The sequence below is a fragment of the Leucoraja erinacea genome, chromosome 29 (assembly GCF_028641065.1).
Source record: "Leucoraja erinacea ecotype New England chromosome 29, Leri_hhj_1, whole genome shotgun sequence".
NCBI classification, from domain to species: Eukaryota; Metazoa; Chordata; class Chondrichthyes; order Rajiformes; family Rajidae; genus Leucoraja; species Leucoraja erinaceus.
In genome coordinates this window covers 9,081,526-9,097,352 of record NC_073405.1, presented here as the reverse complement: position 1 = coordinate 9,097,352, position 15,827 = coordinate 9,081,526, and positions in this window count along the sequence as shown.

Below are 15,827 nucleotides of genomic sequence, written 5' to 3'. Positions count from 1 at the left end.
CTTTTGTGTAAACCAGCGTCTGCAAGTTTCTTGTCTCTACAAATAAGACTGGTTTGTCAGGATTTTGATTCAGGGAAACGTGATCTGAACAAGTCTTTTCCCACTTAACTATTTTTTCCCCTCCATTTTTTGTCAGTTCAGTGCTTTTTTAAAATCCCCCTTTGTTGTCTGTTGTCTTTGGAGGTATCCCCACACCCCTCCCCCTCTCCCTTTATATCCACCTCCTGACTGCCCTTCACTGCCTTGACACAATGGTAGAGTTGCTGCCTTATATCGCCTGAGACCCAGGTTCAATCCTGACTACGGGTGCTGTCTGTACGGAGTTTGTACGCTCTCCCCGTGACCGCGTGGGTTTTTCCCGGGTGCTCCGGCTTCCTCCCATACTCCGAAATCGTGCAGGTCTGTAGGTTAATTTGGCTGCGGTAACAATTGCAAATTGTCCCTAGTGTGTAGGATAGTGCTGGTGTACGGGCTGATTGCTGGTCGACACGGACTCGGTGGGCCGAAGGACCTGTTTCTGTGCTGTGTCTCTAAACGAAACTACGCGTTTGCTTCCTGGGCCCACTCCGGGAGGTTCCCCCTTTGAAGGAGCCGAGATCTGAGGCCGTGTCGCCCCGTATCGGACGGAGCCTCCAACTGTGCGGGCCCAGCCGCTGTGAACATGGGGTGCAAGCTGTGCAAGAGTCCCAAGCACAGACCCTTGATTATGAAAACTAAACGAGCGAGCCATGTCAAGCAGCTGACACCAGCAGATGTGAGCCTTGTGCGGAGGAAGCCGAAAAGACCACACACAAACCCAGTCAAGAGTAAAGTCGGAGGATGGGGGAGGTGCTGCAGGAATGCACCAGGAGGGACCAGTTGGCTGGAGACCTCCACTAAAGAAGTGGCCTGCCTGTTCCCAGCTTTGGTCTGCATGCTCGCTGCCACCAACACAGTGTGCCAGCTTGGATTCTTCCAGTGTTTCTTTTCTTCAGCCCAGAAGCATTAGCCCACAACACACCGCTTGTAAATAAAGCGGAGAGGAAAGAGGTCCTTTTGTGGCGGACAAGCATACTTCTTCGCCTACACACCGTCTCAACGCTGGAGGCCCGGATAATGGCGTGGCTGTTCTGAATGATGATCCTCTCCCGTTAGTAAAGGCCCCCATTGATGCAGGGTCGCATTGCAGACACATTCACCGATATTTTGTCTCCAATAAAAGTGGGGTATTATGCAGAGAATTCCACCATTACGTGAACCATTGTCTCCAAATTCATCTGGTCTGTGTCTCGCATAGAAGCTAATTTAATTCGGTTTTGTTGAGTTAAGTTTTGGAACTGGAGTGCAAAGCGCAGCCATGAGAGGAACAAACAGGATTGGGTGCATGGGGTCTTTTAGAGTCTGCAGAGAGTAGTGTGTTTGGCCGAACGCACTATGGGAACTTCACTCGCCCCTCTGCAGGAACTATACAACAGGAGGTGCAACTCCAGAGCAAATAAAATCATGGGAGACCCCTTCCACCCCTGCAACAAACTGTTCCAGCTGCTACGGTCAGGCAAACGCCTCCGTTGCCATGCGGTGAGAACGGAGAGGTTGAGAAGGAGTTTCTTCCCAGAGGCCATTTGGACTGTAAACGCCTTTCTCACCAGAGACTAACTCTACTGAACTTTTTTCCTCCCATTATTTATTATGTAAAATGAATATGTATGTTATGATTGTGTTTATAATTTGTTTGATTGTTTGTCTTTTGCACAAAAGTCTGCGAGCATTGCCACTTTCATTTCACTGCACATCTCGTATGTGTATGTGACAAATAAACTTGACTTGACTTGACTTGACTTTACCCAGGTTAGGGTAATCAAAAACCAGAGGACATAGGTATAAGGTGAGGGGGGGGAAACATTTAACAGGAACCTGAGGGACAACCTTTCTACTCGGAGGTGGTGGGTATATGGAACCAGCCCCCAGAGGAGGTAGCTGGAGCAGGCACTAAAACAGCATTAACAGTAAAAGATACTTGGACAGGTCTTAGACTCACACCGTGTGGAAAAAGACCATTCGGCCCAACTTGCTCATGCCGACAAGATGCCCCACCTACACTCGTCCCACCTGCCCACCTTTGGCCATTATTCTCTCTGAACCTTTCCTATCCACGTATCCGTCCAATTGCCTTTTAAATGTTGTTACAGTGCATCTGGAAACCTGTTCCAATTCCCCACCGCCCTCTGTGTGATAGGTGATCTTGGTTATCTGGATAAGTTGGGCCAAATGGCCTGGATCAGTGCTGCCTGACTCTATGTATCTATTATATTAAGCATTAACAACAAATGCATATCCAATGTTAGTACTAGTGCAAAGTTCATGTTATAGGAGCAAAATAAGTCCATTCAGCCCATCAAGTCTACTCTGCCATTTGATCATGGCTGATCTATCTTTCCCTCTCAACCCCATTTCCTGCCTTCTTCCCATAACCTTTGACACCCTGATCAAGAACCTGTCACTCTCCGCTTTAAAAATACCCCAGGACTTGGCCTCCACTGTCGTCTCTGGCAATGAATTCCACAGAATCACCACCTTCTGACTAAAGGTACGCCCTTTATTCTGTCTAGTCTAGTCTAGTCCTAGACTCTCCCACTAGTGGAAACATCCTCTCCACATCCATACTTGTAGAGAGGCAGGCCATCACTTGTACTGACATTTGGTCCGTCTGAGCCGCGGGGCTCTTGTCCTCGAGTTGGCTATTGTAAAGCTCACGCCAGCAGGCCAGCCTTGATCCTGGCCTAGCATGAGATCCCGACATGAGCCCGTGTGGTCAACCAGACGGCCGGACCACCATAATAACGCAGCCATGTGGCATATCGACCAGAGCCTGCCCTGCCCCAAGCCACCGAAACCTTCACCTAAAAGGGCTACTTTCTTCCCGAAGAAAGACGGACATTTGCCTGAGCTGGTTGGATGGATCAGTGATTATGAGGCAGCTGTGCAAACAGGGGAGGGTGAAACAAGGAGGCACATTGACCATGGCAAGTTTCCAGACGTTATGAGCACAACTCCAGCGAGGATCGACTGTTTTCCGTCGTGCAATCTAAAGAAGATGTCCACATGTGCCAGTCAAGGGCCATATACTGTCAACCTGAATGTTTCCAGATGAGCTCGTCGCACCTGACACACAGCAATCCCTTTGAATAAACAGGCCACAGAACGGCTTTTGTCCCAATGTACAAAGGTTTTTATATTCTGGTGGAAGGCACGATACTGAATGCCCCTTGGATCAGCCATGAAAACATACAGTGCTGGAGTGTTCCACTGGTGCCTTTCATTGACTGTAACTCGTTTTCACCAAGCCCACAGCTGACATTAGCCCCTTTCCTTTATCATGGTTGCTATTTTGCATTTCTTTCATTCATTTGTTCCATATCTCTCTACATCTCCAAGACAGACGTGAAGCTCACCGTTTGACCTGTTTTTACAAAATGTTAAATGGTCAGCTCGACATAGATTACACCAAAACTACACCAAACCCAAACCAATTAGGAGCAGACGAGGGCATTCGATCCAATTTGTGATCCCAGCTACAAAGACAGATGTGTACAGCAATTCGTTCTTCCCCCGTATATTGAAAGCATGGAATAATCTCCACCCTACTATAGTTACCCAACCAGATGCAACTAAATTCTAAAGTAGCTCTTTCTTCCCAATAACCCTTTCTGGCTTAAGCCCTCCCTTCACCACCTCCAGTTTAAATTCCATTTGGAATATTTTGGAGGACCAAGAAACCAAGAACCAAGAACCAAGGGTCAAGAGTCACGTCGCGGCCCTGGTTTCACCAATCTTTCCATCACCACGCACAAGCAGCACAAGAAGCGCAAGACAGACACCATTGTTCAGCTCTGTCTAATCTTGTGTGCGGACTCGATAAGGAGAAGAAACCATCTATATCTCCCCTTTCCCTTTCCCCTGACTCTCAATCCGAACAAGGGTCTCGACCCGAAACGTCACCTATTCCTTTTCTCCAGAGATGCAGTCTGACCCGCTTAGCTACTCCAGCTTTTTGTGTCGATCTTCGGTTTAAACTGGCGTCTGCAGTTCCTTCCTGCACAAAACATATGGTACAGCCGGTTCATCAGAGCGTGATGCAACAGTATTTTGAAACAGAGAGTCCGCTTATTGTTGGAGCATCTTCACTTACGACCTGACACCTTTTGGATCATACATCTCACACGCTTCCTAGAAAATAGATTGAAGATGATGGGGGGACAAGATTTAACAGGAAGCTGAGAGACAATTCTCTCACAAGGGGAAACATCCTATCCACATCCACTCTATCCAGGCCTTTCATCATTCAGTAAGTTTCTATGAGGTCCTCCCTCATCCTTTTAAACTCCAGCAAGTACAGGGCCGGAGCCATTGAACGCTCATCATACATTAACCCAATCATCTCCGGGATCATTCTCTTAAACCTCCTCTGGGCCCTTTCCAGCTCCAGCACATCCTTCCTCAGATATGGGACCGAAGACTATTCACAATACTCCAAGTGCGGTCTGGCCATTGTCTTATGAAGCCTCTGCGTTACATGCCTTTGTTTTATATTCTATCGCCACTGCATTTTGTACTCAACTTCCAAAAACTGGTTCTGTTCAAGTCTTTCAGGCATGAAACTGGAGTGAATGCCAAAGGTCACGTCATACAATTGTGAAGAATAGGGAGTGGAGCTTGAGGAGCTTGAGGAGTTTATTGTCACATGTACCGAGGTACATTAAAACACTTTTGTTGCATGCTGACCAGTCAGCGGAAAGGCAATACATGATTACAATCGAGCCGTCTACAGTGTACAGATTCATGATAAAGGGAATAAGGTGAATAATGTTTCATACAAGATAAAGTCTAGTAAAGCCCGATCAAACACAGTCCGAGGGTCTCCAATGAGGTACAGCGGATAGTAGTTCAGCATAAGAAGGAACTGTAGATGCTGGTTTAAACCAAAGATAGGCACAAAAAGTTGGAGTAACTCAGCGAGACAGGCAGCATCTCTGGAGAGGAGGAATGGGTGACATTTTGGGTCCTGATCTTTCCTCAGGACTGCTTTCTAGTTGTTCGTAGGATGGTTCATTTGCCTGATCACAGCTGGGAAGAAACTGTCCCTGAATCTAGAAGTGTGCGTTTTCACATTTCTATATCTTTTGCCCGATGGGAGAGGGGAGAAGAAGGAATGGCCCGGATGACACCTCTCCTTGATTATGCTGCTGGCCTTGCCGAGGCAGCGTGAGGTGTTTAATGGAGTCAGTGGAAGGGAGGTTGGTTTGCGTGATGGTCAGGGCTGCGTCCACAATTCTCTGCAATTCCTTGTGGCCTTGGGTGGACGTGTTCCCAAACCATGCTGTGATGCATCCCGATACAATGCTTTCTACGGCGCATCTGTTGAAGTTGGTGACAGTTGTTGGGAACGTGTCAAACTTCCGAAGCCTTCTAGCGCTGCTGTACAATGCTAATCCTGTGTTTGTGGATACCATCTTGTGTTTGTGAGCTGGGAGAAACTTCCTACCCATTAGCTAATGAGTTGCCCTGTTGCTATCTGTGAGAATTTACTAAGTGCAAGTTGACTGCATGTTTCCCACAGCAGATACTGAATCCACACTTTCACCGGGCATAAGAGAGGCTGGCTACATGGTGTAAATGCCAGTGTACGTTTCAGAGCAAAATTCACATTGTGTAATGCCACAAGGTCTCGAGTGATGTTTGTCAGTGGAATTGAATAGAGATTCCCTTTAGATTCTACTGAAATAAAATTCAATTACTGAGTCACTTCAAAGGTTCTCTGTGCCATTGGCTGCAATGTGTGTGAATAACAGATTGTGCTGCTTCGGTAATAGTCATGTCTGTAATCGAATGTCAAGGGGAAAAATTGTTTAGTTAGTTGGGAAAAAAACGAAAAGCTATTTTGTACCAACGCATTGCCACAACCATTTGTTGTGTCGTAGAAAATATAGACAACAGATGTAGGAGTTGCTCTCCCCCATTCAATATGATCGTGGCCAATTGTCCAACTTCCTTTCTCATCCTCGTACAGTAGGGAAACGGGCCCTTCGTCCCAACTTGCCCATGGCAACCAAGATGCCCCATCTACATTGGTCCCCCTTGCCCATGGCAACCAAGATGCCCCATCTACACTGGTCCCCCCTTGCCCATGGCGACCAAGATGCCCCACCTACATTGGTCCCCCCTTGCCCATGGCAACCAAGATGCCCCATCTACACTGTTCCCACATGCCCATGTCCATGTAAACCTTTCCTATCCATGTACCTGCCCTAATGCATTTTTAGTGAATTCTGGAATAATTTCCCTTCCATAAATCCATTCTGACTTTGATCAATCCTTTTCCAAAGACCTAGCCACCATTTTCCAAATTCATTGTTATGACATCTTTAATAATGCACTGAATAAAACCCTGATATACAGGGCACAGCACCAACTTAGACCCACCGAGTCCACTCTGACCAGCGATCACCCCATATGCTAGCAGTATCCTACATGCCCGGGACAATTTTTACAATTACCATATCACTGAAACCAATTAACCTACAAACCTGTACATATTTAGAGTGTGAGAGGAAACCAGAACACCCGGAGTACAGTCACAGGGAGAACATACAAAACCTATGCGGCCAGCACCTGTGGTCAGGATCGAACCCGGGTCTCTGCGGCTGTAAGGCAGCAACTCTACCGCTGCGCCACTGTGCCGCACTTCATTTGAAGTGATGAACTATCCTTGGTGATAATGTCTAGCCAATAGTTTTGAATATTCCCTGGTTTTGAATATTACCTGGTGAATATTGCGTGACTAATTCTGGAACATTCTGTACGCAAATTGTTCTCTGATGGTGTGCCCCACACCATCACGGTGACGAATCTTCAATCCATTGGGGACCTACGAGGTTTCGATATCTAAATTCTTGCTCACTAAATCGGCATGACTATCTCTTTGAGCCATTTGCTCAGTTTCTCCAGGACAAGGGGGTCACAGCTTAAGGTGAAATCCTTTTAAAACCGAGATGAGAAGAACTTTTTTTTTCACACAGAGAGTGGTGAATCTCTGGAATTCTCTGCCACGGAAGGTAGTGGAGGCCAGTTCATTGGCTATATTTAAGAGGGAGTTAGATGTGGCCCTTGTGGCTAAAGGGATCAGGCATGGAGAGAAGGCAGGTAAAGGATACTGAGTTGGATGACCAGCCATGATCATATTGAATGACGGTGCAGGCTCGAAGGGCCGAATGGCCTACTCCTGCACCTAATTTTTATGTTTCTATGTTTCTCCCCCGCTCTTCCACCGTCCACAGTCCGCGTGGGCCCAGCAGCCTTGCAGAAGGTAAAGGACGGGATACCCCGGAGGTGAGCCTTGTTCGGGAGGGGGGTTATGAAAGGGAGGAAGGGAGTGCACAGGAGACCCAGTAATGGGTAGCACAAGTCACACGAGACATATTGCTTTAGTGAAGCCAAGAATTCCTGACCCCACAATCCCCACCTTTGAAAAAGAAGGATCTCTAATTTGGAACATGCAGAGTTTGGGAGGCACTCAACGTGATATGAATCATCGTTTCCAGATTTCTGACATTTGTCGTTGATGTCAATTTGCAAGGTCAATGAGATCATTCGAATCTCATCCTGCCCACTCCCCCCCCCCTCTCTTCTCCTCCTCCATCCAGGCCCTACTATTCTTTTCTATAATAAGCCAAAGAGAGAAATGCTGACAATTCCTGCAGGGAGGAGGTTTTCAAAGCGGGCCCCGTGACTGGAGGCAGCGCAATGAATGTTCCCACGAAGAATAAATCTCGGCAAGCCCCAGCAGCGCGCTATCTGTCTGCCTGTTAAAGTAAAGACAGGTGGAGATGATTCCTCTGAGCTGAGCAAAGACAACAGCTGAAAAAGCAAACCTTCCCTGCCCTCTCTCTTCGGGCTATTTGTAGAATCCTCGCTTCCCCCAGCAGTGGAGAGGGCCCCCATTGTGAGATGGTGGGGGGGGGGGGGGGGGGGGGGGGGCAGGAACAGGAGGGGCTGAAGCAGCTAACTGAAGCAGGAGCGAGAGCAAAGAGAGGGGACCACCAAAAATGATTAAAGTGGCAGTCACCCTAACTCTGTAAGAACTCGTAACTGCTGTATCACTGCCTGAGAGATTTGACTGAGACAAATTTCAAAGCATACCCCCGCTCACAACCTCATCCACCCCGACGTCTCAGGGTTTAGAGTGTACAGTGCTTGTTCAGTCCTGATGCATGATCTCAATCTGAAACATCAACAATTCCTTTCCCCCCCCCTCCTTGACCTCCTAATTTCCTCCAGCAGTTTGCCATTTGCTCCAGATTCCAGCATCTGCAGCCTATTGTTTCTTGGGGCGTAGAGTCATAGAGTTACGCGGCGTGTAAGCAGGCCCTTTGGCCCAACCTGTCCATGCTGCCCATCTAGGCTAGTCCCATTTGCCTGTGTTTGACCCACATCCCTTTAAACCTTTCCACTCCATGTACTGTTCCAAGTGCCCTTTAAATATAGTTCCTGCCTCAAAACCTCCCCTGGCAACTAGTTCCATCTACTCACCACCCGCTGAGTGAAAATGTTGCCCCTCGGGTTGCTGTTAATTTTTTCCTGCTCAACTTTAAACCCATGTGCTTTGGTTTTTAGTTTAGTTAGTTTAGAGATATAGTGCGGAAACAGGCCCTTTGCCCCACCGCGCCGACTAGCCATCCCCGCTCATTAACACTATCCTACACCCACTAGGAACAATTTTTACATTTACCAAGCCAATTAATCTACAAACCCGTACGTCTTTGGAGTGTGGGAGGAAACCGAAGATCTCGGAGTAAACCCCTCTTGATTCCCCTATTCCGCATAAAAAAACTTTGTGCATTCGCCCTTTCTATTCCTCCCATTCACCTCCATATTACCCCCATTTACATCTATGTGATCACCCTCTCAGCCTTCAGCGCTCCAAGCAGTTTGTTGATTTGGGAAAGATTTAGAGGGATATTGACCAAACGTGGGCAATGTCGAGACATTTTGTCATTGTACCTTCCTGGTTCAATATCCATACCCTCCCTCCACTGTGTGGACAATGTTGCCCCTCAGCTTCCTACTAAATCTGCCCCCTCTCACCTTAAACCTATGTCCTCGAGTTCTTGATTCTGGGGAAAAAAAGATTTGTGTGTGCATTCATGCTATGTTTGCCAGTCATTATGTTATACACCTCTATCAGATCACCTGTCAGTCTCCAATACTCCAAGGAATTATTTCCAAGCCTTGTTTTGGGCTCTCATTGTTAGCGATGCCAACTTCCAAATAAGACATTAAACCAAGTCTTCATCTGTTCAGTTCTCAGCTTTCGCAGCCCCAGGTTTTATAAAGCCGTGAACAATTTTTCATTAAATGTTAGAGCAGAGAGCATTATAATTGTCTCACGAATACTGATATGGGCTATCGCTATTTTTCACCATTTCAGGCACTAATCTAGCGCGCTGTCAACATTCTAAACCTGCGCGATCAGAAACCCACTAGAAAACGATTTAAAACAGCAATTGAACAGTAAACTCATTTGGCGGGACATGTAAATTAGATATCTCTGGAGAGAATTTGTGAATATGGACACTTAGGCTATTTAAAAATGTTTCGGGTCGAAATGACCCTTGACTATCTAAGACACCTTTTTTGTAATGATTCTTCAATAGGGGAGATGTCGAGTACGAAAATGACCACATTGTTTGTGGGAAAAGTGACTTACTGTCAAATTAAACCTATTGTTATGCTTTTCTGATGGGATAAATTGCAGACTTGATTTTTTAAATCTCAAAATTTTGTAACATTGCTACACATTGTTTGTGGGAACTTACTGTCAACCTATTGTGTTCAAATCGGCTCATAACTGCAACAGTGACCATGCATTTAACAGACATTTGAACGGGTACTTGGATAGGAAAGATTTAGAGGGATATGGATCAAAGGCGGGCATATGGGACCAGCTTAGATGGGGCATCCTGGTTAGCATGGACTAATTGGGCCAAAAGGCTTATATCTACCCTGTCTATAATTGGTGTCAGGGGAGAGATCAGGCAAAAACTCACTTTACTATAACATCTAAAAAATCAGCAGGACATCCCCACAGCACTGAAAAGGAGTGTTAATCTGAGCTCCTAGTCTCCATGGTGGGAGTTTAATCCGTTACTATCACTGCACCACAGTTGACATGAAAATCATCTACCCTGCATTATTTCACACAGCATCTTTTTTTGTGTGCTGCAAAATGGCAAAAAGCATTTCACTTCATTACACCTCGGCGTATGTGAATGTGACTAATAAAATACCTTTGATACTTTGATCTACAGAGCAACCCGGCATTCTTACCCCTTCCCATAACTAACCTCAGCCATTGCAGGCAGTCAGGTCTATATGTGGAGTCCCCTGGACTTCCTCCCCTTCCCTTCCGCAAGCTTGACCAAACATCTCATACCCGGGGACACGCAGAAGATTCTCACAGCCACCCTAAACATACCGTTCAGCTGCTCTTAATACGGACATCCTTTGCCGCTTTCTAAACAAAGACCTTTCTGACACACAACGGCAGTGAGTTGACCGTATCCTGTCGAACAAATGATGGAGAGTCACCAAGTTGAATTCCTCACCTCTCTGCAGAAAGTGACCAGGATTTGTTAAGTTCAGCTACCCTGCCAACACGTTTTGCCTCTATGAACTTGCATGTGATTTTTATCAGCAAACTATAGTAGAAATTAAACTTGGAAACACATGGAAAACTAATTAGTATATAACATCAGGACGGGCATAGATGGGGTAGACAGTCAGATCCTAATTCCCAAAATGAGAATGTCCAATTCTGGAAGGCATAGCAATAAGGTGAGAGGGGGAAAGTTTAATGGTGCTGTGCTGGGCGTTTTTTTTTTAATATGGAGAACAATGAAGACCTGGCAAGCATTGTCAGGGGTGGTGGTGGAAGCAGACACGATAGTGATGTTGAAGAGGTTTTTAGATAGGCACATGGAAATGCAGGGAACCGCGGGATATGGATCAAGTACAGGATCAAGTATAGATGAGATCAGGTCAATCTAGCATCATAAATGCAGCAAAATGCTGGAGTAACTCGGCAGGTCAGGCAGCACCTCTGGAGAACACGGAAAGATGATGTTTCAGGTCGGGACCCTTTTTCAGAGCTCAGGTTGTGTCTTGGCATCAAGGTTTGGCACAAATATTATTGTGCTGTCCTGTTCTACATTCTACGAGCTAAATCTGTGAACACGTGTGTAGTACATACAGTTCATGGCTTGGAGGCCCGATCGAAAGAAATTATTTGCCTGGAATACTATAGAACCTGGCAGCACGGTGGCGCAGCGGTAGAGTTGCTGTCTTACAGCGCTTGCAGCGCCGGAGACCCGGGTTCAATCCTGACTATGGGTGCTGTCTGTACGGAGTTTATACGTTCTCCCTGTGGCCAGCATGGGTTTTCTCCGAGGTCTTCGGTTTCGTACCACACTCCAGAGGTGCACAGGTATGTAGGTAAATTGGCTTGGTAAATCAGGCAGCATCTCTGAAGGTCACGGAGAGATGACATTGTGGATCAGGTCCTCTCTACAGACTTTAGGCTTTTTCCTTGGGCTGGCAACAATGCCAGTGACTGTAGCCATTCCCAACTCAAAGGGCAAAACACAAAGTGCTGGAGAAACCCAGTGGCTCAGGCAGCAACTGTGGAGGACATGGATGGGCGACGTTTTGGGTCGGAATCCTTCCTCTGCCTGTCCGTTAGATTTGTCTGTTCCTTTTGATGGCTCCATCTTTAGGGATGTGTCTGGTATGACATCTCACAATACTTTAAACAGTAATAAATTTTACAAACCGCTAAATAGCATCACTTTTTTGGGACACATCACCATTTTTCTTACGATAAACCCTCCTTTCTTAAAAAAATATGTTTGTATTTTAATTTAAATAACACTTCTTAGGATGAACGAATTGGTTGTCGAGGTTAATGTTATAAATTTGTCAGCAAACAAGGCTTTTCACTGTACCTCGGTACACGTGACAATAAGATAAACTCAACTCAACTCAAATGGATAATATTGATGTCGACAACAAATTGAGTTCAAACTAAATCAGATTTGTTGGTGTCGGGAGAAATGGCAACCAATTCATCTTTGGTTGAGTAAAAACTTTGCATTTGCATATGAACTGTCACATCCTCGAGGCACCCCAGAGTGTGATACACCCTAAACAATTTGTTTCAGACGTGTAGCACTGCTGTTTTATAAACAATGCTAGAAACCGATTTTATAGACCAGATTAATAACACATGTGAAGATTGAAAAAAATGACTTTCTATACTGTATCGCACTCTCTTACAGGGATGGAATCCTTTTGAAGTATAATCACTTTTGCATTGCAGGAAAAGCGGCGGCCGATTTGCGGACAATAAGATTCCCAAAGAATATCAGTGCTATAATGATTAGATCGATGATTGGTTAAAGGATATGCAACGGCTCCAAGATACTGGGATGAACACTGAGCTGTTCGTGGACAGCTTGTGATGTACGCCCAGTTGCACCACAGCCAATGCAAGGGTTTATTGAAGTTCAGTGGCGCGGAGATCGCAACATACAGGCGTGTGGGTGGCACGGCGTCCGCAGCTGATAGAGCTGCTGCCTCGCAGCGCCAGGGATCCGGGTTCAATCCTGACCTTGGGAGCTCTCTGTGCGGAGGTTGCACGTTCTCCCTGTGACCGCGTGGGTTTCCTCCGGTTTTCTCTCATGTCCCGAAGACGTACGGGTTTGCAGGTTAATTGGCCTCTGTAATTTGCCCCGAGTATGTAGGGAGTGGATGAGAAAGTGGGATAACATAGACCTAGTGTAAATGGTGTTCAATGGACAGCGTGGACTCTGTGGGCAAAGGTCCTGTATCCATTCTGAACCTCTAAAATAAAGTGTCACACATGATGATCTGAAAGTAATTGGAATATGTTGCCTGGTTTCACTTGAAACAGTGCCGTTGGATCTGTTTTACCCACCGTCCTCTCAATAGAAAGAATCTATAGGAAGCACTGCCTCAAAAAAACAACCACCATCACCAAGGACCCAAACCACTCTGGTCATGCTCTCATTTCACTCCCACCATTGTGAGGAAGGTTCAAGAGGCTAAGAACCATAACCACCAGGTTCAAGAATATCCTCTTTCCAACAACCATCAGGCTCTTGAACACTGCACACCACTAACCTCAGTCACTATTAGTCTCTATGGACTGTCCTTGGTTGCACTAAGGACTTGGGATTTTTCTTTGCACTAATATTATAGTTATTAATTTATTGAATTGCTGTAATTGACAGGAGCATCTTGCATTGCCAAACAGAGCACAGTTGGTTATGAACCACAAAACGCTGGAAAAAACGACATTTGGGTTTAGGATTGGGTTAAGTTTCGGTTTTGGTTTAGATTTAGGTTTATTTTTGCCACAAGTACAAAGCTTTGCTTTGCTTTGCTTTACTATCCAAATAGATCAGATATGCCAAACATAGATCCAATCCATTAAAACTCAAGTACAAGTACAATAGAGAGACCAAAGGGAAGATACAGAGTGCAGAATAAAGTCCTCAACATTTTAGCACATCTGTTACTTGGACAAAGTCTAGTTTAGTTTAGTTTATTATTGTCACAAAGTACAGTGAAAAACTTTTTGTTGTGTGCTATTCTGTCAGCGAAAAGTCTATACATGATCACAGTCGAGCCATCCACAGTGTACAGTACAGTATAGAGGCTGTATCAATTAGTGCAAGTTTAAGTCTGATTAAAGATAGATCAAAGGTCTCTAATGAGCGAGATGGGAGGTCAGGACTGCACCCTAGCTGGTGAGAGGATGGATCAGTTGCCTGATGGCAGCTGGGATGAAACTGCCCCTGAATCTGGAGGTATGCATTTTCAAACTGGTACACAGTCATGATCCCAATAACATTATGTTGAGCAAGGAGGCACTTAATTCTCTTTGGGTCTTTGCCGGTCTTTCAAAAAAGGCTCAGCTCGAAAACTACTGAGGGCTCAGCAAATGAAGCATTTTTCATGTTGGCGGAGTGTGTTAAATGAATTCAGATGTGCTAAATTAATTCTTCACACCTGTCTTCCAGTGAAGACTACAGACAGGTTCCAACGCCTGTTAAACTAGCCGAGGAATCTGAAACAAATGTTGGGGTCATTGCGGCCTGTGCTGTGAAGTACCTCAAAGAGCCCAGCCGAGAGTTAGGCCATGGAGTTTTCTTTTGTAGAATTTGCACCTGTACATCACATTCTGTTTCATTTCCTCCGGTATTGGCACCCACGTCTTCAGCTGCCTGGGACCTACAGCTCAGGAAATCCATTCCAAAAACCAGTCGATTTTCCAGCATCTGCAGTTCCTTCTTAAACACCAGTCACTGCATCTCTTTTCCTGTGAGCTCAGGTGCTGGGTGCTTTTTGTGTGGAGTTTGCACTTCCTCCTCTTCTGTGACCGCGTGGGTTTCTTCCGGATGCCCCGGTTTCCTCCCACATCTCAAAGACGTGCGGGCTCGTGGGTTAATTCGCCTCTGTAACATGCCCCTCCAGTTTTGGGAGTAGATGCAAAAGTGGAATAACATGGAACTAGTGTGAACGGGTGATCGATTGGTGGCCGGCATGGACTCGGTGGGCAGAAGGGCCTGTTTCTATGCTGTATCTCTAAACTAAACCAAACAAAACTTTTGTGGCCTGCCCTGATTAGTCCTGGTCTTTTCTTGCCTCCAACTCTTCAACTCCCCCCACCCCCTCCTTTCAGTCTGAAGAAGGGTCCCAAACTGAAACGTCACCCATCCTTTTTCTGCAGAGATGCTGCCTGACCCACTGAGTTACTTCAGCACTTTGTGTCTATCTTTGGTATAAGCCAACGTCTGCAGTTCATTGTAACTAAACGAAACTAAACAAAACTAAACGAAACTAAACTGTGTTTAAAACCTTACTCTTTCACTAAGCATCAAGTCTCCCATTCCAGAGTCTCCTTCATTAGCTTGGTGTCAGTAGGCGGTAGATTGAACTCCTGTCAACTGCCTTTGGAATGTTTCCCAGACCCAAGGTGTATAAATCCAAGATGCTATTTGTGCAAGCATCGACTTGTATTTGTGCAGTCACAAAGAATCCCACTGCAATAGCAGATTGCAAGTGAAAGCCTGGTTGAATCAATGTTTCTTGGAGTAGAGAGATGGATATTTATGGGGGGGGGGGGGAAAGTTACGCAAAGTGCTGGGGAAATTCAGCGGGTCGGACAGCATTTCTAGAGAACATGGATAGGTGACGATGGGTCTGAAAAGATGTCTCGGCCCCGAAACGTCACCTATTCCTTTTCTCCAGAGATGTAGTCTGACCTGCTGAGTTACTCCAGCTTTTTGTGTCTATCTTGGATAGGTGATGTTGTGGTTAGGACCCTTCAGACTGGTTCAGTGGTTCAATGGTACTTTATATTCACATGTACCTAGGTATAGTGAAATTTATTTCTTGAATACAGTTCAATAAAAATCCTACTGTACATAGGCACCATCATACAAGTGCATAAGAATAGATTCTTCTGACAAGAAAGGTCTCGATCAGAAATGTCACCCATTCAGTTCAGTTTAGTTTATTGTCACGAGTACCGAGGTACAGTGAAAGGCTTTTTGTTGCGTGCTAACCAGTCAGCAGAAAGGCAAGACCTGATTGCAATCCGTATATTTACAGTGTATGGGTTACCGGTTTAGTACAAGGGAAAGCCAGCAAAGTCTGGTCAAGGATAGTCCGAGGGACATCCGAGGTAGATAACAGCTCAGCACTGCTCT